The sequence below is a fragment of the Bubalus bubalis genome, chromosome X (assembly GCF_019923935.1).
Source record: "Bubalus bubalis isolate 160015118507 breed Murrah chromosome X, NDDB_SH_1, whole genome shotgun sequence".
In the NCBI taxonomy this organism is placed as follows: Eukaryota; Metazoa; Chordata; class Mammalia; order Artiodactyla; family Bovidae; genus Bubalus; species Bubalus bubalis.
The window spans coordinates 97,307,185-97,329,969 of record NC_059181.1 but is presented as its reverse complement, the minus strand read 5'-3'; the positions used below and the strand labels follow the sequence as shown (position 1 = coordinate 97,329,969).

At 38.4% G+C, this 22,785-nt stretch overlaps 1 protein-coding gene across 10 annotated transcripts in view; it reads left to right on the top strand.

The window, feature by feature from the left end:
• DIAPH2 (diaphanous related formin 2) overlaps window positions 1-22,785 on the top strand; it is a 1,048,054-nt gene that overhangs the window by 615,635 nt on the left and 409,634 nt on the right. The gene's annotated exons all lie outside the window — the stretch shown is intronic.

Genomic DNA, 22,785 nt, shown 5'->3' with positions numbered 1-22,785 from the left:
GTGCAAATTCATATGGAAAGTAAGCGGGATTCCTGTCTTCACAGACCAGCTTTCTTACTTTCTTTTTGTTGTTATCCTGCTGACTGCCCCACATTTATTAAACCTTCCCTAAAGACTCCTGTAAGTGACATTTTAGAATATTATCAAAACAAACCCTAAAGGTACATTATGAATTCACTATATTTTACTGAGTAAAAATCCATTTAGGCAGTATTTCATACATTAGGTCAGAAGTCAAAAGTGACTGTTTACTGGACTTTTGGGATAAATTTTGAAGCATATTCTCTCAGGCTTTATGAGTAAATTACTCTTAAAGAGTTCTTATTGGTACCTACCAAGGGCCCAGAAGAGTTAATTGGCTTACAAAACATATGTGGATTGCACTCAGGGAATAGTTCATTTAACATTTCTTAACATATGGATGTTCTGGGTTTTTTTTGTTTGTTTGTTTGTTTGTTATTTCAGTTCAGTTCAGTTCAGTTGCTAAGTTGTGTCTGACTCTTTGAGACCCCATGAATTGCAGCACACCAGGCCTCTCTGTCCATCATCAACTCCCGAAGTTCACCCAAACCCATGTCCATCGAGTCAGTGATGCCATCCAGCCATATCCCCTTCTATCGTCCCCTTCTCCTCCTGCCCCCAATCCCTCCCAGCATCAGGGTCTTTTCCAATGAGTCAACCCTTCACATGAGGTGGCCAAAGTATTGGAGTTTCAGCTTTAGCATCAGTCCTTCCAAAGAACACCCAGGACTGATCTCCTTTAGGATGGACTGGTTGGATCTCCTTGAAGCCCAAGGGACTTTCAAGAACCATCTCCAACACCATAGTTCAAAAGCATCAATTCTTCGGCGTTCAGCTTTCTTCACAGTCCAACACTCACATCGATACATGACCACTGGGAAAACCATAGCCTTGACTAGACAGACCTTTGTTGACAAAGTAATGTCTCTGCTTTTTAATATGTTGTCTAGGTTGGTCATAACTTTCCTTCCAAGAAGTAGACGTCTTTTAATTTCATGGCTGCAATCACCATCTGCAGTGATTTTGGAGCCCAGAAAAATAAAGTCTGACAATGTTTCCACTGTTTCCCCATCTATTTCCCATGAAGTGATGGGACCAGATGCCATGATCTTCGTTTTCTGAATGTTGAGCTTTAAGCCAACTTTTCACTTTCCTCTTTCACTTTCATGAAGAGGCTTTTTAGTTCCTCTTCACTTTCTGCCATAAGGATGGTGTCATCTGCATATCTGAGGTTATTGATATTTCTCCCATCAATCTTGATTCCAGCTTATGCTTCTTCCAGCCCAGCGTTTCTCATGATGTACTCTGCATATAAGTTAAATAAGCAGGATGACAATATACAGCCTTGACATACTCCTTTTCCTATTTGGAACCAGTCTGTTGTTCCATGTCCAGTTCTAACTGTTGCTTCCTGACCTGCATATAGGTTTCTCAAGAGGCAGGCCAGGTGGTCTGGTTTTCCCATCTCTTTCAGAATTTTCCACGGTTTATTGTGATCCACACAGTCAAAGGCTTTGGCATAGTCAATAAAGCAGAAATAGATGTTTTTCTGGAACTCTCTTGTTTTTTCCATGATCCAGCGGATGTTGGTGATTTGAGCTCTGGTTCCTCTGCCTTTTCTAAAACCAGCTTGAACATCTGGAAGTTCATGTTTTGCATATTGCTGACCTTAACTGCAAATATGTAAGTCATAGAGGATACTTTCTGGTCAATTATTATATCTTTTGGAGAAGGAAATGGCAACTCACTAGAAAATCCCATGGACCAAGGAGCCTGGCAGGCTACATTCCATGGGGTTGCAAGAGTCAGACGTGACTTAGCCACTAAACCACCACATTATATCTTTAGAAAAGTCAGAAAGAAAGCATATGGTAGAGATATAATACTGGAGGTAGTAAAATACCAGAGAATTTAATTTGGACCCCTCTCTGTTACTTTGTGAAATAATAATTGGTCCATTGAGATTAAATTTCATACTACTTTATAGTAGCTGATTTTTCCTCTAATACTGACTGTTTTATAGAACTTGGCTTTAGTTTCTGCATGTAGCTCTTGCTGTTACATTGTATTTACTTAATTTGAAGATTTTTCAAATAAATTTTTCCAGGGGTGCCTTGTTCCTGTCTGCCTGTGATATTATGCTAGCTTTATAAAAAAGCTTTTTTTAGTCCTGTTAATAATTATTCTACTGATGCATTTGCAGAATAAACTTATATCATCAACTTCACCTTGTGGAAAATTCACAGTATACATTTTATCCTCAGAAGGATGGAAATAAGGTCTTATAAAAATACTCAGGCACATTATGATAGAGAGGAACCAGAAATCTAGAACCTGCCTATGTATACAGAGACAGTCTCTATTGATTTCTCTCTGTCTCCATATCCTCATGATAGATTTAGGCTGGAAAATTGCTGTTATCCCTCCCAAGAGTGTATTTTTATTAATCTAGAACTCAGGGTAGATACCAGAGGTGAAGAGTGAGGAGTGAGTGAAGTGAGTGAAAATGGTTAAAAGGTATAAACTTCCAGTTATATGATAAACAAATTCTGGGGATGCATGGAATGGAGAGCAAGTGATCATAGTTATGATGCTGTATTATATATTTGTGAGCTGCCAAGAGACTGGATCTTAATGTTTTTCATCAAACACAAAATTTTATAACTTTGTGAGGTGATGGATGTTGACTAAACTTACTGTGGTCATCATTTCACTATATATATTATACATGTCTCCAATCATTGTGTTGTACACCTAAAACAAATACAGTGATATATGTGAGTTATGTCTCAGTTAAAAAAAGTAGAACACAGGTCAGCAAACTTTTCCCTCAAGAGGCATACATTAAATATTTCAGGCTTTGCTGAACACACAACATCCTCATCACAAGGACTCAGCTCTACGGCTGTAATGCAAAAGCTGCCATAGGCTATATGTCAGTGGCAGTGTTCCTATAAAGCTTTATTTATGGACAGAAATTTGAATTTCATACAGTTTTCATGTGTCACAGATTTTCTTTTCTTTTTTCTTTTGCAACCACTTCTAAATGTAAAAAAGCATTCGTAACTTGCAGACCATATGAAAATAGGCAGATTTGGCCTATGGGCAAGTAGTTTGCCAACTCTTGATTTATGCGAGGTATTATCTCGCTGTGCGTGTATACAGGTGATTATTTTCAAATTCCTTTCCCTGATTTCATAAATGGTCATGAGATATTTGAAAAATCTGAAGGGCCTTTAACCAGATTGTGTGTGTATGTGTTTGTGGATAATTTTGCCAGAATACGTCAAAGTCTCTGGGCTTTACTTTGCCTAATACTTCCCCACTTGTATAGATGAATGAAGATTTTCAACAGATTTTTTTGCATCACTTTTAAAACTATGTGCTATTTAAAAAGTGTCTGTAGCCCTTCCTTGTATATTTGATGAGTCTCTTTTAGCAAGGGTGAAGGGACTTTTCAGGAACATATTTGAATAGACTTAGAATTCTGCATGGAGAAGGCAATGGCACCCCACTCCAACACTCTTGCCTGGAAAATCCCATGGACGGAGGAGCCTGGTGGGCTGCAGTCCGTGGGGTCGCGAAGAGTCGGACACAACTGAGCGACTTCACTTTCACTTTTCACGTTCATGCATTGGAGAAGGGAATGGCAACCCACTCCAGTGTTCTTGCCTGGAGAATCCCAGGGACGGGGGAGCCTGGTGGGCTGCCGTCTACGGGGTCGCACAGAGTCGGACACGACTGAAGCAACTTAGCAGTAGCAGCAGCAGAATTCTGCATAACAAAGTTGAGATACTTGGAAGAATGGGCCTTATGGAAGATGACTGATTTAAACCTTCCTTTCTGCCTCTAAGGTAGTTATTTTCATCAGAACCCAAAGTGCATCCAGTGATTTTGGGGGGTAGGTGTTGCTTCGTAGAATCTCCCTGTACACTTAAAAAGGTCCCTTCCCTTCTTTGTTAACTATCAGATTCACCCTATGTTCTAATATTCTATTCCCTATAAAATGCAAAACGAACATGTGAGTGATATGGAGGTACCATTCAAATTTAGGGAGTTTCTTTTCTTTCCCAAAGAAGTTATTAAAACAAGATGCATTACACATATAAGATCCCACTGTACATACTCTTTTATAAGATGATTCTTTTTCAATTGATATAAAAGAAATCACAAGTATTTTTCAGTTATTACAAAGTTTTGTGAACTTTACACACTATTGGCTGTATAGTCATCATTCGCATCATTGTACTCAAGTTTTTACTTAATCATTTCCTTATCTCTGGTCATCCAGATTGTCATTTTTGTGCCACTTCAGATAATACCATATGATTTTCTTTGGCCCAAATTCCTGGCTTATCTTTCATTTTCTTTCTTTCTTTTTTTTTTTTTTTTTTTTTTGAAGACAGTTAACAACAACTAGTATTGCTGTGTCAAAGATACGAATATTTGTAATCCGTTTAACAATCTTATCTTTTCTTGAAAAATTTTTTTTTTTTTTTTTTTACTTTACATTGTAGAAGAGTTTCTGTAGACTGAAAATAGTCTGCATTTTAAAAATCATGTTTGCTAATTGGGTCAATGAGAAGCATGGTGTCTCAGTTCATACAAAATTTATTAAGTACTCAGTAAATGAGAAGTGTTAGAAACTGAAAATAGGGAAGTATCTTTGATAGTCTCACTCTGCTTTCAAGGAACTAAAGTTCTCTTGAGAGAAGTAGCCATATAAACTATTGGAATGCAAGGGGAAAAAATGCTATAAAAGAATCAAAAATACTATGAGTATTGAAAATGAGATCATTACAGATAAAGATGTCATGAAAAGTTCCATAGATGAATTGACCTAGAGAAGAATGGGAATTCTTGAGAAAGAGAGTAGAGTGACTATTACCAGAGTGGGGTTGGGGGTTGTTTGGGACAAATGGGGAGATACTAGTCAAATGGTACAAACTTCTAGTTATTAGATTAAGAAGTTCTAGGGATCTGATGTACAGCATAATGACTGTAACTAAAAATATATACTAAACTTGAATGTTGCTAAGAAAGTAGATCTTAAGTGTTCTCACCACAAAAAAAAATTATAATTATGTGACAGGGCAGAGGTGTGAACTAAAGCAGTGGTGGTGATCATTTTGCAATATATAAATATGTCAAATCAACATATCGGTATACTTAAACTTAGATAGTGTTTGGATTATATCTCAATAAAGCTGCAAAGGAAAAACAATAAAATAAGAAGTAGTAAAATGTACTTTTTTTTCCTGAATATGGAAGGTGATTTTTGTTGTTGTTGTTGTTTTATTATTATTATATTTTATTTATTTATTTTTTACTTTACAATATTGTATTTGTTTTCCATACATCAACATGCATCTGCCACGGATGTACACGTGTTCCCCATCCTGAACCCCCCTCCCACCTCCCTCCCCATACCATCCCTCTGGGTCATTCCAGTGCACAAGCCCCAAGTTTCCTGTATCCTGCATCGAACCTGGACTGGCGATTCGTTTCTTATATGATATTATACATGTTTTAATGCCATTTCCCCAAATCATCGCCCCCCTCTCCCACAGAGTCCAAATGGCTGTACTATACATCTGTGTCTCTTTTGCTGTCTTGCATACAGGGTCGTCGTTACCATCTTTCTAAAGTCCATATATATGCATTAGTATACTGTATTGGTGTTTTTCTTTCTGGCTTACTTCCCTCAGTATAATAGGCTCCAGTTTCATCCACCTCATGATTTGACTCTGTAAACTGTACATTAATAACTCATAAAAGCAAAAACTATGCTTAAAACTTCCACAAAGAAATTAAAAGTGGCTTATATTCTTTCAAAAGAAGACTGGGATTTCATTAGTCCAGGGTAGCAGAAATATTCTAGGCAGAAAAATGTGAACCAATGAAGGGAAATGTGAAAGAGAAGTTGAGGATGGCAATTCAGTAGCATTAAATGTGAAAGAATGACCTTAAATGAAAATGAGAGACAAGAGGTGGAAGTCATCTTTTTAAAGTCATATTGATCCTGTATGTGACGGGAGCACAAAAAGAAATAACATTTTTATAATTCTATAATGTGGTACTTAATAGGATAAGAACTTTGTCATATATATTTCACATAATCACCATGATAACCTTATGAGGTTAGTTAGCGCTGTTTTCCCCATTTACCGATGAGGAAATTAAGGTTCAGAAAGGTGAAGTGAGTGAAAGTGAAAGTTGCTCAGTTGTGTCCGACTCTTTGCGACCCCATGGAATTCTCCAGGCCAGAATACTGGAGTGGATAGCCTTTCCCTTCTCCAAGGGATCTTCCCAAACCAGGGATTCAATCCAGGTCTCCCACATTGCAGGCAAATTCTTTACCAGCTGAGCCCCAGGTGAAAGGAAAAGTGAAGTCGCTCAGTCATGTCCAACTCTTTGCGACCCCATGGACTGTAGCCTATCAGGGTCCTCTGTCCATGGGATTCTCCAGGCAAGAATACTGGAGTGGGTTGCCATTTCCTTCTCCAGGGGATCTTCCCGACCCAGGGTCGAACTTAGGTCTCCTCCATTGCAGGCAGACGCTTTAACCTCTGAGCCACCAGGGAAGTCCATGAGCCCCCCTTAAGGGGGGCCCAAGAACACTGGAGTGCATAACCTATCCCTTCTCCAGGGGCTCTTCCCGACCCAGGAATCAAACCAGGGTCTCCCGCATTACAGGTGGATTCTTTACCAACTGAGCTATCAGGGAAGCCCAACATGGCCCAAATCACATAGTAAGTAGTGGGTAAATAATTCAAAATAGGTGTCTCTGACTCCAAAGGCCATGGTTTTTTCCTACCATAATATTAGCATACCACTGGATTATTAAAAGATTTTAAGCTTTGTGGTGGCAAATCAGGTTTTAGGTTTTAAAGGATAAGTCTGGCATGGTATGGAACGAGATTTTAGGACACCATTTTTCACTAATTTGCAACTGTGTCTCTAGGAGGACTATTTAGTAGGATATGTTAGTAGGATATTTAGTAGGATATTGTTCATTCGAATTCCAGTTTCAGTTCTGCTGACACTAGTCAGCATCTCCTGTGTGCTAGGCCCTCTTCTTCCTGTGTTTAACCACATTCTGTAAATTAATATTAATTGTAGTTGAATACAATATTTTAATATTGAAACATGTTTTATAACGTTTGTCTAGTTTGAGCTACTAGAAAAACTGTTTTGAAAAAACATATATGATGTTCAGGACTAAATCTCTTTTGTCAATATGTATTATCAGCATGGCATCTGGTTGTGTGTCATGGTTAGAATTTCCTGTGATCACAGCTTAAGCAATGTTATCCTGAAACTTTTTAATCATCCAACCATATTTAATACTGAAATGGTGTTTTTGATTTGGTGGGAAATTGAGAGGTCTACATAATAAATGTTATTTTTAGTTGTCCAGGGTTGAAAGTTATGACCAGTTGGATGGAATTCTTATTTGAGTTTCCTTACCCATTACTAGCTCCATAAAAGATCTCTAAATCCTTTATAAGTTGGCAAAATAATTTGGGTAAAAGGACCATAATTGTTAAACATTTATTTTAAAATACTGAAGGCCAGAGATTATAGGGCAAATGTAACTTGCTGACTGATTGGAGGCAAAGTGATGGACCTTGAATAGTTGACTCATTGGAAAAGATTCTGATGCTGGGAGGGACCGGGGTCAAGAGGAGAAGGGGACGACAGAGGATGAGATGGCTGGATGGCATCACTGACTCGATGGACGTGAGTCTCAGTGAACTCCGGGAGTTGGTGATGGACAGGGAGGCCTGGCGTGCTGTGATTCATGGGGTCGCAAAGAGTCGGACATGACTGAGTGACTGATCTGATCCGATCTGATTTGAAATTTGTTTTAAAATTCTTTAAAATAAAGATAAAGGGATAAATAAATGTTCTTTTAAAAAATAATGAAGGAGAGAAGGACTTTATCACATCCCGGGCAGCAACAGAGTTGCTTGGGAACTAAAGCAAGATGTGTGCAGCATCCCTTTCCACTCAGTGCACTCAGGAGTGTTAATTATATTGTTCCACTCTGAGTAAAATGCAGGTAAGCACTGCTGTTGGCCTTGAACAGTTTACTGATAAGAAACTCTGCAATTAATTGTGATGACCATTCAAAGAAAAACAACCAACAGTGAAAGCTAGAAATGTGTGTACCCTAAAAGATTGTAAAGCTACAGGCAGGAAGAAGACATACTTACTGTGAATACCTCAAATGGTACTGGTGGGAGAGAGGGACCAAAGAAGGATGAAACGTGCTTTGTCTTTTATTGGCTAAACCACCCTTCCACTTGTGCCAGTGTTTATGTACCAGTTATGTGCATTATGAAGGAAAAACAACTGAGTCTTTCTGATTTCTCCTTCTTCTTTTAAGAAAATTGTCTTGACTATGTGCTTCAAAGGCATGCGCTTTTTGATTTTGTGTACTCCCCCCACCTCCAAGTGCAATTAGCTGTGTGGTTGTTATTGACAATATTTGTTTCAAGAGAAATAAAAACAGCAAGACTTTGGGAGAAAATGGCTTAATAGAAGTATCCATGGTAGCTGTGAAAGTTTAGCGTAACTCAGCAAAACAGAGGAAAGAAGAAAAACAGGAATAAATTACAAGCATAGCTCAGAGGAAAGTGACCTTACCCAACATCTAGAAATGTTTCTACTTGGAATGAGTCAAGGATGCAGGAATTATTACCTAGATTTATACAGCCAGAAACTCCGGTACTTTGGCCACCTCATGCGAAGGGTTGACTCATTGGAAAAGAGTCTGATGCTGGGAGGGATTGGGGACAGGAGGAGAAGGGGACAACAGAGGATGAGATGGCTGGATGGCATCACTCACTCTATGGATGTGAGTCTGAGTGAACTCCGGGAGTTGGTGATGGACAGGGAGGCCTGGCGTGCTGCAATTCATGGGGTCGCAAAGAGTCGGGCACGACTGAGCGACTGAACTGAACTGAACTGATATAGCCAGAAAGCTAACTGTAGACTAAATTTTATAATGAAACAATATAACAGAAGTTTGTGTCTGTATGCAAAAGCCACCTTATTTCCTGTGTCCTGCTCAGACTTCTCTTCTTAGCTCCAGATCCATATATCCAACTGGCAATTTGCCATCTCAACTTGTATGCTTCATGCAATTGAGACTTGGTTAGTCCAAAACTAAATAAACCTTTGAATATTCCCCACAAATTTCCCTGCTAATGTTTCCATTTCCTTTGTTCATGCTGGAAATCCAGGAATCATTCTTAACAATTCTTTCTCTTTACCATTCAGGTTTCATACCCCACCCCAAGTCGAGCCAGTGGTATGTCTATAATATATACTGCAACCATCTTTGGTCACCCTAATCCAAGTCACCATCATTTCCTGCCTAGACCATAATCACTGTTTCTTAATTCTTCTCCCGTTTACTATTCTTGACCCCTTCCCTCCATTTTCCACATAGCTGCCATAATTGAATCTTTTTGTGGGAAGATTTGGGAGAATGGCATTGAAACATGTAAAATATCATGTATGAAACGAAAAAAAAAAAAAAAAAAACCAAAGTATAATTTTCATCAGTCTCTCCTGTTTAAAGTCTTTCAGTACATTCCCATTACTTTAGGGTGAAACCTAAGCTTCTTATCGTGGCCACGAAGGCCCCACCTACTTCTCCAACTTCATTTCCTCATTGTTAGGTTATTAGGCAAAATCACTTAAGGTATAATAGATTTATGAAATGATAACACCCAGATAAATCTCTGCTTTATTTATGGACAGACTTCAGTGGTAAGGAACTTATATCCTCTAAATTGTTGACTTTGCATTGTGAATCTCTTGTCTGTGGGCATATACTGATCTTATTAGTATCCACAGTCAGTTAATGAATAAGGAAAACATAACCCCTAAGCTTACTATATGCTTCCCAAACCTTTATTATCTGACCTGTAGCCCTAAGTAGAACTGCCAATCCGAGCAGCACTAATGTGGCAAGGATTCTAATGACTCCAGTATTTTGACCTCAGTACTGACACTGACCTCGTGACAACCTACATTCAATTTGTGTTAAAGTTGACAATTTTGTATATGTATATATCTGTGGACTCGACGCACTAAACTTACTCTGGGAAAACCCAGTCAAGTGCAAAAATAGCTTTGCCAAATAGTATGCTGCTGCTCCTGCTGCTAAGTCGCTTCAGTCGTGTCCGACTCTGTGCGACCCCATAGATGGCAGGCCATCAGGCTCCCCCGTCCCTGGGATTCTCCAGGCAAGAACACTGGAGTGGGTTGCCATTTCCTTCTCCAATGCATGAAACTGAAAAGTGAAAGTGAAGTCGCTCAGTCGTGCCCGACTCTTAGTGACCCCATGGACTGGAGCCTACCAGGCTCCTCCATCCATGGGATTTTCCAGGCAAGAGTACTGGCGTGGGGTGCCATTGCCTTCTCTGGCCAAATAGTATAGTCCCAGTAATTTCCCTGATGAGGTCAGGAATACAGTTTGTGGGTAATTCAGCCACAGTCACAAAAATTACACTCAAGAAGGCTAACATTCTTTTAATATAGCATCATGATTTTATGATGACAGTATCTACGTGTATTTAGTTCTTGCCAAATGTGGAAGAAAGTGTTCAAATGGTTTCGCAATCCATATAAGCTTCTCAGACTGTATTAAAGATATAGTATACCAGGAGGAAAGTTGCCATTAAGTGATTGCTTAGATGAAAACATCTGTGAATGCTTTTTCAAGAAGCCGAGAGTTGTTTTGGAGGGAAAAAAAAAAAGTGTTCATTTCTTACTCTTAGTTTATTAGCATTTTAATAATATTGAATGTAGTTGTTCTTTACATTTTTTCTTTGGCTTTTTCATAATATTCATTATAACTCAAAACTAAATGCATATATAAACATAGGCTCAAAATTCCAGATTTTACAAACTTGTAATTTCAGATCTCTTAAGACTTTTGTCCTTTCTAGCCTTTAGTCAACAGTCTACACTTTACATATTTTTCTGTAATTTTACTAAATTTAAGTCTCCCTGTTATAGGTAATATTAAGTAGCATCCTTTCACAAGGATCCCTTTTACCACTAGTGTTCTGATTCCAAGGCAAAAGAAGAATGCATTACATAGACTTGACTGATGAATATTAATATAGGATTGTCATAAAGTAGCTTAAGGTTCTGGCAAGCTTTTTGTTAAGGAGAATAGCATTCCAGTCACTCATATAAAATCTACAAGGAAGGACAATTCAGCATAGTCCAGCCTCAACTCAGTAAAGACATGACTTGATCCATTAAAATTATTCCACTTTGACATGCGGGTGAGTGACAGATCTTTTACTCTAAGAAAAACAAATGAGCTTTGAAAAAGATTCTACCTAATGACAATAAACTATTCCAACAAGACTATATTCAGCATCACTTTATAGAAGCTTCGGCTTGCATCTGTACATCCCAATCCTGGCCTAGAGCTAAGACTATCAACAAGAATAGGAGATTTCAGGTTTTTTTTTAGCCTTTGATTTAAAAAATCACACATATGATTTGCTGCAGGCAGAATAACACTTGCAGAAGAGACAGCAGGTAAAAGAACTCCATGCTTCACTGGCAGCTTGGCTGTCCAGTGCTGATGGGTTGGTGATCAGGGTCTAGAATGTTGAGCTGCAAATCGTAATTTGGAGGGTTTTTAAATTTTCTCTCCCTCTTCCTTTACCCCATTTATCTTTTTAGCATACCTTCCATAGTTAGCAAGATTTCGTTTCGTTTTGTCCTTTTGTTAGAAGGCTCCATTTGTTTCTTCTTTTAAAAAAAGTTCATTTAGACTGAGGTTTGCAGGTTGAGATCTTTTACAAATGTATGAACCCAGACAGTGAAATATACTTAGGTTTTTATTATTATTATTATTTAGTTAAACATGCATATGTTTTATAAAGTAGTTCACATGTTGTGTTATGGATGTTCCTCTGCTCCCAGCATCAGTTCAGGCCATATTATGGATCCAGTTGAGAAAAACTGCACCTTATCCCCAAAGGCACATGTTCTGAGGACAAACAATGGATGGCTCTTGTGAACACACGAAGAGGACAAATATTTTTAAATTTCATTTAGTAAGGATCCTGGTGGCTCAGACAGTAAAGAATCTGCCAGCAATGCAGGAGACTCAGGTTGAATTCATGGGTTGTGAAGATCCCCTGGAGAAGGGCATGGCAATCCATTCCAGTGTTCTTGCCTGGAGAATTCCATGAACAGAGCCTGGTGGGCTGCAGTTCATGGGGTAGCAAAGAGTCAGACACGACTGAGTGACTAACACTTTTACTTTCACTAGTTAAATTGTGTTTTCTGTTAAGATGACTTTTTAACAGGTTCTTTTCCTCCCTCTTGAGAGTGACTCATTCTCTAACATTTTTTTTTTTTTTTCCCAATTAGAGGGATTTCTTATTTGGGTGCCATTTCTCGCTTGCTTTCTTTAAAGCCCACAATGCTGAGCCTTTGCTGTTGTTATTGTATAAACATATTTACTTCATTTCCATGTATAGCATTCATATAAAATGAAACTATTAACTTATAAGTGTACTTGAGAAAGAATGCAACTGTGCCTATTGTTCGCACTGCTTGTAATGTCCTTTCTTTTTTATGTATACTTTCTGGATCAGTCACTTTAATGTTGTGCCGCTCATCTGATAATAATTCTTCTCCTAAATATATTCAGTTAGAGAAAATTGCAAGGTGCTTATATTCCTGCTTGGGCCTATTCACATACCAACTTTCAAGAGTAAATTTTTACTTGGCCTTTCTTAGAGCAAGGATGTTAAGAAGTGCTCAGTTGCTTTGTCAGTGGGTAAAATTAATAGAAATATTTAATTCAGAGAAGAAAATTACTCCACTTGCTGGAAAAAATTTTTTATTTAAATAAGATTACGCATTTTGCCCATGGTCTAGAGAATGTCACCAAAGTACTATGATTTTTTTTTTTCAATTCATATCAGTTCTTTTATGTCCTATGTAATTGAATAGTCTTTCCATATAAAATCTCACTTAAAACATTTATCTTTTCACTTTCCTTTTCTTCAAATTGTGAATTGGAGCAAATCTATCATTTCCAATGTTTTGAGTGAATATGAGGCTACTCTCATTATATTTGTTTGAAGCCAGAAAAAAAGTACTATATGTATATTTTTTAACTGATGTAAGTAGATAAATAAGATTTTGGGGGAAAGTTTCTCCTTACATATAACTCAAGAGAGTATACTGAACTTAAAAGGTTATTTATGGAGTACAAGGAAGATAGCTATAATAACAAACCTGATAGCTATAATTTAATTTTTTTGGTGTTGTAATTCAGATTTAGTAATTTAGTAGCAGATGTAAAAAATGAAATGAGAGAAAAAAGTTAAAGTGCCACCTAACTGACTAGTCAGTCATTGAAAATGCCTGTAATGGGAATTGACTCAGCTAAAAAGTGTTTGCACTGTCATTAAAGACTCCTTAATTTATATTAGTGAACTAATATAATGACAAACACAAAAATAGACCCTGTGGCGAGGGCTACATAGTAGATAATCATTTCTAACTCACTCTAGTATTTAAATGTTCTTGGAACTCCAACCGCCCTATACCTCTTTACCACCTACAGTGAAAAATATATATATATATATAATTAGATTTAATAATTATATATATAAATGTTATATATGTGTGGTTGTGTGTGTATTTCCCTCTCTCTCACATACATGCATGAAAGCATGCACAAACCCTGAAGACATATTGGAAGTAATGTAAGCTAGGACCTAATTGGTTGCATTATCAATATCGCCTCCTCTTAAGATTGAAACAAATGTGTTCATGGCAAATAATCAGGCACGTAGACACATGTCAATTCTCTTTAATACTTAAAAAAACCCTTATGTATTAGGCAATTCTAGAAAAGCAAAGGAACTAAATTGTAAGTTTCTCAAGAGAAATATGGATGCACAGATTTTATGCACAAATTTTTTGACCCCACGGACTGAAGCACAAATTTTTTCACCCCATGGACTGAAGCAAGCCAGGCTTCCCTATCCATCAAAAACTCCCAAAGCTTGCTCAAACTAATGTCCATCCATGATGGACATGGTTTGGTGATGCCATCCAACCACCTCAACCTCTGCCGTCCCCTTCTCCTCCCGCCTTCAATCTTTCCCAGCATCTGGCTCTTTTCCAGTGAGTCAAATGGCATCGAATGGCCAAAGTTTTAGAGCTTCAGCTTCAGCATCAGTCCTTCCAAAGAATATTCAGGACTGATTTCCTTTATGATTGACTGGTTGGATCTCCTTGCAATCCAAGGGACTCTCAAGAGTCTTCTCTAACACCACAGTTCCAAAGCATCAATTCTTTGGTGCTCAGCTTTCTTTGTAGTCCAACTATCATATCCATACATGACTACTGGAAAAACCATAACTTTGACTACACGGACTTTTGTTGCCAAAGTGTAGTGTCTCTGCTTTTTATTATACTGTCTAGGTTAATCATAGCTTTTCTTCCAGGGAGCATTTATGTTTTAATTTCATAACTGCAGTCACCATCCACAGTGATATTGGAGCCCAAGAAAATAAAATCAGTCACTGCTTCCACCTTTTCCCCTTTTTGCCATGAAGTGATGGGACCATATGTTGTGATCTTGTTTCTTGAATGCTGAATTTTAAGCCAGCTTTTTCACTCTCCTCTTTCACTTCAAAAGCCTCTTTGGTTCCTCTTCACTTTCTGCCATTAGAATGGTATCATCTGCATATCCGAGGTTGTTGATATTTCTCCCAGCTATCTTTATTCTACCTTGTGATTCATCCAGCTTGGCATTTTGCATGGCATACTCTGCATATAAGTTAAATAAGCAGGATGACAATATACAGCCTTGTCATACTCCTTTCCCAATTTCAAATCAGTCAGTTGTTCCACATCTGTTTCTAACTGTTGCTTCCTGACCTGCATACAAATTCCTCAGGAGACAGGTAGGATAGTCTGGTACTCCCGTGTCTTTAAGAATTTTCCAGTTTGTTGTGATCCACACAGTCAAAGGCTTTGGTGTAGTCAATAAAGCAGAAATAGATGTTTTTCTGGAACTTTCTCCTTGATTCAGTGAATGTTGGCAATTTGATTTCTGGTTCCTTTGCCTCATCTGAATCCAGAGTGTACATCTGGAAGTTCTCAGTTCACACACTGCTAAAACTTAGCTTGAAGGATTTTGAGCATAACCTTGCTGGCATGTGAAATGAGCACAGTTGTACAGTAGTTTTGAACATTCACTGCCATTGCACTTCTTTGGGATTAGAATGAAAACTGACCTTTTCTAGTCCTGTGGCAACTGCTGAGTTTTCCAAATTTGCTGACATGAGTGTAGCACTTTAACAGCATCTTTTACAATTTTAAATAGCTCAGCTGGAATTTCATCACCTCCACTAACTTTGTTTTTAGTAATGCTTCCTAAGGCCCACTTGACTTCATACTCCAGGATGTCTGGCTCTAGGTGAATGATCACACCACCATGGTTATCTGTGTCATTAAGGTCTTTTTTGTCCTTCTGTGTGTCCTTGCCAACTCTTCTTAATCTTTTCTGCTTCTGTTAGGTCCTTACCATTTCTGTCCTTTATCATGCCCATCCTTGTTCCCTTGATACTTCAAATTTTCTTGAAGAGATCTCTAGTCCATCTTATTGTGTTGTTTTCCCTCTATTTCTTTGCATTGTTCATTTAAGAAGCGTTCTTATCTCTCCTTGGGCTTCCCTCATAGCTCAGTGGGTAAAGAATCCGCCTGCAATGCAGGAGACCCTGGTTTGATTGCTGGGTCAGGAAGATCCACTGTAGAAGGGAAAGGCTACCCACTCCCGTATCCTGGCCTGGAGAATTCCATGGACTGTGTAGTCCATGGGGTCACAAAGGGTCGGACATGACTGAGTGACTTTCACTTTCTTTCTTATTTCTCCTTGGCTATTCTCTGGAACTCTGCATTCAGTTAGGTATGTCTTTCCCTTTCTCCCTTGCCTTTCACTTGTTTTCTTGCCTCAGCTATTTATAAAGCCTCCTCAGACAACCAGTTTGCCTCTTTACCTTTCATTTTCTTTGGAATGGTTTTGGTCACTTCCTTCTGTACAATGTCCTGAACTTCCATCCATTGTTCTTCAGGTACTCTGTCAGATCTAATCCCTTGAATCTATTTGTGACTTAACACTGTATAATTGTAAGGGATTTGATTTAGGTCATACCTGAATGGGCTAGTAGTTTTCTCTCCTTTCTTCCATTTAAGACAGAATTTTGCAATAAGGAGCTCATAATCGGAGCCAAAGTCAGCTCCAGGTCTTGTTTTTGCTGACTGTATAGTGCTTCTACATCTTTAGCTGCAAAGGACATAATTAATCTGATTTTGATATTGTCCATCTGGTGGTATCCATGTGTACGGTCATCACTTGTGTTGTTGGAAAAAGGTGTTTGCTATTACCAGTGTGTTCTCTTGACAAAACTCTGTTAGCCTTTGTCCTGCTTCATTGTATACTTCAAGACCAAACTTGCCTGTTATTCCAGGTATCTCTTGACTTCCTACTTTTGCATTCCAATCCCCTATGATGGAGAAGAAACAGAAGGTATTGGGCTTCCCTGGTGGCTCAGAGGGTAAAGTGTCTGACTGCAATCTGGGAGACCCGGCTTCAATCCCTGGGATCACCCAGAGAAGGAAATAGCAACCCACTCCAGTATTCTTGCCTGAAGAATCCCATGGACAGAGGATCCTGGTAGGCTACAGTCCACGGGGTTGCAAAGAGTTGGACACAATTGAGCGACTTCACTAGAAGGTGTTATAGGTCTTTATAGAAGCAGTCAACTTAATCTTCTTCAGCATCAGTTCTTGCGGCATAGACTTGGATTACTGTGATGTTGAATGATTTGCTTGTAAACGAATGGAGATCATTCTGTCGTTTTTGAGGTTGCACCCGAATACTGCATTTCGGACTGTTGTTGGCTATGAGGGCTGCTCTGTTTTTTCTGAAGGATCCTTGCCCGCAGTAGTAGATATAATGGTCATCCAAATTAAATTTTCCCATTCCCGTCCATTTTAGTTCATTGATTCTTCAAGATGTCGATGTTCAATTTTGCCATCTCCTGCTTGACCATGTCCAGTTTACCTTAATTCATGGACTTAACTTCCAGGTTCCTATACAGTATTGTTCTTTACAGCATTGAACTTTACTTTCACCACCAGACCCATCCACAACTGTCTGTTGTTTCAACTTTGCATCAGGTGCTTCATTTTTTCTGGAGCTATTAGTATTTGCCCTCTGCTCTTCACCAGTAGCATATCGGACACCTTCCAACCTGGGGGACTCATCTTCTGGTATTATATCTTTTTGCCTTTTCTTACTGTTCATGGAGTGGGTTGCAATTTCCTCATCTAGTAGACCATGTTTTTTTTTTTTTTTGTTGTTGTTGTTGTTTTCCAGAAATCTTTGCTATGACCCATCCATCCTTGGTGGCCCTGCATGGCATGGCTCCTAGCTTCATTGAGTTATACAAGCCCCTTCATCATGACAGGGCCATGATCTTTGAACAGGGGATAATATTTCAGTTCAGTTCAGTCGCTCAGTCGTGACTAACTTTTTGCAACCCCATGAATCGCAGCATACCAGGCCTCCCTGTCCATCACCAACTCCCGGAGTTCACTCAAACTCATGTCCATTGATTCGGTGATGCCATCCAGCCATCTCATCCTCTGTCATCCCCTTTTCCTCCTGCCCCCAATCCCTCCCAGCATCAGAGTCTTTTCCAATGAGTCAACTCTTCCCAATAGATGGAGTTTCAGCTTTACCATCATTCCTTCCAAAGAACACCCAGGTCTGATCTCCTTTAGAAGGGACTGGTTGGATCTCCTTGCAGTCCAAGGGAATCTCAAGAGTCTTCTCTAACACCACAGTTCAAAAGCATCAATTCTTCGGCACTCATCTTTCTTCACAGTCCAAATCTCACATCCATACATGACCACTGGGAAAACCATAGCCTTGACTAGATGGACCTTTGTTGGCAAAGTAATGTCTCTGCTTTTTAATATGCTATCTAGGTTGGTCATAACTTTCCTTCCAAGGAGTAAGCGTCTTTTAATTTCATGGCTGCAGTCACCATCTGCAGTGATTTTGGAGCCCCCAAAAATAAGGTTTGACACTGTTTCCACTGTTTCCCCATCTATTTCCCATGAAGTGATGGGACCAGATGCCATGGTCTTCATTTTCTGGATGTTGAGCTTTAAGCCAACTTTTTCACTCTCCACTTTCACTTTCATCAAGAGGCTTTTCAGTTCCTCTTCACTTTCTGCCATAAGGGTGGTGTCATCTGCGTATCTGAGGTTATTGATATTTCTCCCAACAATCTTGATTCCAGCTTGTACTTGTTCCAGCCCAGCGTTTCTCATGATGTACTCTGCATATAAGTTAAATAAGCAGGGTGACAATATAGAGCCTTGACGTACTCCTTTTCCTATTTGGAACCAGGCTGTTGTTCCATGTCCAGTTCTAACTGTTGCTTCCTGACCTGCATATAGGTTTCTCAAGAGGCAGATCAGGTGGTCTGGTATTCCCATCTCTTTCAGAATGTTCCACGGTTTATTGTGATCCACACAGTCAAAGGCTTTGGCATAGATAGTATTTAACACATAGTAAATAGTCAGTAAATGTTAGTTATTGATTAGGAGCATAAGTGATTACTAACCCTTATACCTTAGGAGGACTAGAAGGAACTGCAAGTTTGTAACCTTGGCAGATTAAGAAGATGCAAGGGACATCTTTCCTATAAAATAGGAAGTAGACTTAAGCAATGTTGCTTTAAGGCAAAATGAGGACTAATGGGTAAGAAGACTGCAAGTATGCTGATTTTGATTATAAGCAAATAAAGTTTTTCTAATTATATCAACTGTCAAAAAGGAAATAAGCCATTCAGGGATAGAGTGAATCCTCTGTAAATTCTATAAAGGGATACCTCTGGGTATCCCTTCTGTGCCAAGGCCCTCTCTCCAGTCTGGGGCCACTTGTCGTGCTCCTCAGCCAGACCTGGAAGTTCACATCTCTTGAAATAGAATTTCACCAATGAGAGAATAAGGTTCACCACGTCAACCTTTCACCTCCTTTAACCAACTCTTTCAAGTTGAAGTTGCTTTATTTGTCTTATGCAGAGGCCAAGACTGAATTCATGATTGGGGGTCCCAGTGCAAAATGAAATTGCAAAGCCTAGTTTGAAATATTACTAAGAAGTTCAAAGTGCTGACAATAAAACCTTAAAGAAAGAACAGAGCACTTTTAAGCCTGGGGCCCCATGTGACTTCATGGTTCACATACCCATTAAGTGGCCCTGATAGAGACAACCTGAGACACTAAGCAAGCAGCTATAGTTTCTGTAAAGGTATAGCCAGTTCAGTAACATCCTCTCTTGTATTTGCTTTCTTCTTTTTTCCCTCATGCCTGTTTTACTGGGATTAAACCCCACTACTGATAAAGCTGTTACATGCAAGCTTTGTCATAGGCTCTGTTTTCTGGGAATGGAGATTGTCTGTCTATTTATTTAGTAAATTTTATTGAACTTGAGTTGATTTACAGTGTTGTGTTAATTTCTGCAGTACAGCAAAGTGGATTCATGTGTGCATGCTAAGTCGCTTCAATCATGCCCAACTCTTTGTGACCCTGTGGACTGTAATCTGCCAGGCTCCTCTGTCCATGGGATTCTCCAGGCAAGAATACTGGAGTGGGTTGCCATGTCCTCCTTCAGGGAATCTTCCTAATCCAGGGATCAAACCCACATCTCTTATGTCTCCTACATTGACAGAGGAGTTCTTTTCTACTAACGCCAGCTGGAAAGCCCTGTGAAGCAAAGTGATTGTTATACATATATTCTTTTCCATTATGGTTTATCACAGGATATTGAATGTAGTTCCTTTTACTATACAGTAGGACCTTATTGCTTACCCATTCTATGTGTAATAGTTTACATCTGCTGATCCCAAACTCCCAGTCCTTCCCATCCCCGTTCTCTTTCCCCCTTGGTAAACCCAAGTCTGTTCTCTATGTCTGTGAGTCTGTTTCTATTTCGGAAGGCTAACAATGATGCTGTGTAATCTGAGCTTTTAAACCTTGAGGGGACTGGTCCGTATCTCCTTTAATGTCACTTCCAACTCTAAGATACCATAATTCCAACAATTTAAAGAGATATATTTTATATAATGGAATTTTTTCTTTAATGCAGCTATAAATTTGCAAGTGTGCTAAAATTCTTGGATTCTCACATCTCTAGTATTTTATTTTCTTTTGTTCCAGCATAATATTAATAGTTTATTACAGGGGGAGGACTGAGAAGCTTAGGAAAAGGTATCCCTTACTTTTTTTCCTTATCTCAGTTTTTCACTTTCCCCTTTATTTAAGCATATCCTGCAACCCTGCCTCCTCTATATATAGATAGACTTCAACTTCCTACTCGGAGAAGGCAGTGACACCCCACTCCAGTACTCTTGCCTGGAAAATCCCATGGATGGAAGAGCCTGGTAGGCTGTAGTCCATGGGGTCGCTAAGAGTCGGACATGACTGAGCGACTTCCCTTTCACTTTTCACTTTCATGCATTGGAGAAGGAAATGGCAACCCACTCCAGTGTTCTTGCCTGGAGAATCCCAGGAATGGGGGAGCCTGGTGGGCTCCCGTCTATGGGGTCGCACAGAGTCGGACACGACTGAAGCAACTTAGCAGCAGCAGCAGTAGCAGCAACTTCCTACTTCCTTTTCATTTTCACTTAATAATTAACTAACTTCTGATTACTTTTGTTGTATCTAACTTCTACATACACATCCATTTGCAGAAGTGGGCATACATTTAAATCCAGTTCAAAACTCATTGACGTATACATATTCATTCAACAGCATTCATTGGGTACAGTATATGATAAGTACTGAGGGAAAAGCAAAGTGTTAGTTAGGGATCTTACTATTAAGTAGCCTGACAGTTTAGAGCAGAGACTCTGTGCTTATGTACACAAAGCCAAAAAAAAAAAAAAAAAACTCTCACTTAAAACAAAAGGTGATACATGGAAGATCGCTTAAAGAAATAGAAGTGTCTATAAATGTTAGAGAATTTGGACTAGAGCTCTAGAGGGATTTATAGAGGTCTAAGGATTTGACATGTGAAATTGAGGCGGATAGATGTCTAGAAAATATTGTTTTATTCAGAATTCAACTTTAGGGTAAAAGCAATTTCACTGAATTAAAAATAATGCCTCTTGTTATTTGAGTTTTCTATTCGTTTGTGTATATAGCAACTTGATTAGGCTGTTTCTTTATTGAACAATCAGAACAGTCCTCAGATCATCCCGTTTTTACTATTGGAATTACCATTGTGACATAAACTTTGCCTCTGGGCACATTTTGTTTATTGCAGAAAGTTATCATGAGTTTATTTCTTCCATGTAGCCTAAATGACATAAACAACTTGTCAATTTCATATCTTCAGCTTCCCATCAAGTGAGTGGGAATGGAGAAGCCTTTTGAATAATTAGTAAGAATCTCCTGGAAAAACTGAAGTGGAAAAATTCAGCTTTAAACTCAGAGAGAATGGTTTCCTTCACAGTAAATTCATCCTTTAAATAAAGCAAGCAATGATTACTGAGCCGTTAGCACATTTTTGGCAGGGCAAAACTCTTTGACTTCTCCAATAAGGAATAATCTCCAAGTTTGTCAGATCTAAACAAATGGAACTAAATTGGACCTAGCTATTTGTATTGACAGATTAATAGGAAAAAAATAATTTGTCTTTAGTGTTGGTATTTGATTTTCACTCTCTTGAACTTCCAAGTATATTTAAGCAATTTCTCCTCATTGAGTTATATAGGTGTGTATGTCAGCATGATGAATTTATATCAGAAGACTGGCTGAAATTTGCCAAGGGGTTGATTTTTGTCAGTCTCTTGAATTATTCATTGTAATTCTAATACGCCTCTGAATGAGACTGCAATTTACTTAAAAAAAAAAAAAAAGAATTGTAATATTATTCTATTTCTGTTTCATGGTCCTTTAATGAAAAGAACTGTGTTTCAGAAACCTGGATTTAAAAATCAATGTCGTGGGCTACCTATCAAATTTTAATACTTACCTTGTCTTTTCAACTAGAACTCTGTCAAATACTGTTGATATTGATAGAATTGTCTTCATATATAATTGGCAGTTATGGAGTAATAGAGTATCTGTAAAATAGTATAAGCTTTAAAAAAAAAAGGTAGCCCTGTGAAAAGAAGGCATCCTGAGAGATCTGGAAAGTGTGCACATATTTAAGAGCACTTTGAATATACTATTTAAAATTATTGGTTGTCAATGAGAAGAGAAAAAGAAAAATGCAGAAAATGTTAGGGATAATTAAGTCAACTAATGAACCTGTTTGAGGGCTCACCAAAGCTTTGTGGGTGTGCATGTGCATATGTATTCACTATAGTTTGCTCTAAATTGTTCACATCAACAGTTATTTTTCTTGTCTCTGAGTATGAAAAGTACTAAACTCAGGAATTTAAACCATAGATATTGGTTTATAAGAATCAGGATCTTTCAACAAAAGAAAATATTTGATCCTTTTATGTAATTTAACATTTAATCACTTACATAGCCAAGAACATGCATTAAATAGATAGGATCTCTTTGAACCCTAGTTTCTCTTTAATCTTCACATTAGATTTTAAAGAATGAAATATTAGGAAGTCCATCAATAAATTTAAATAGAAATGGATTCATTTGAGCTAATG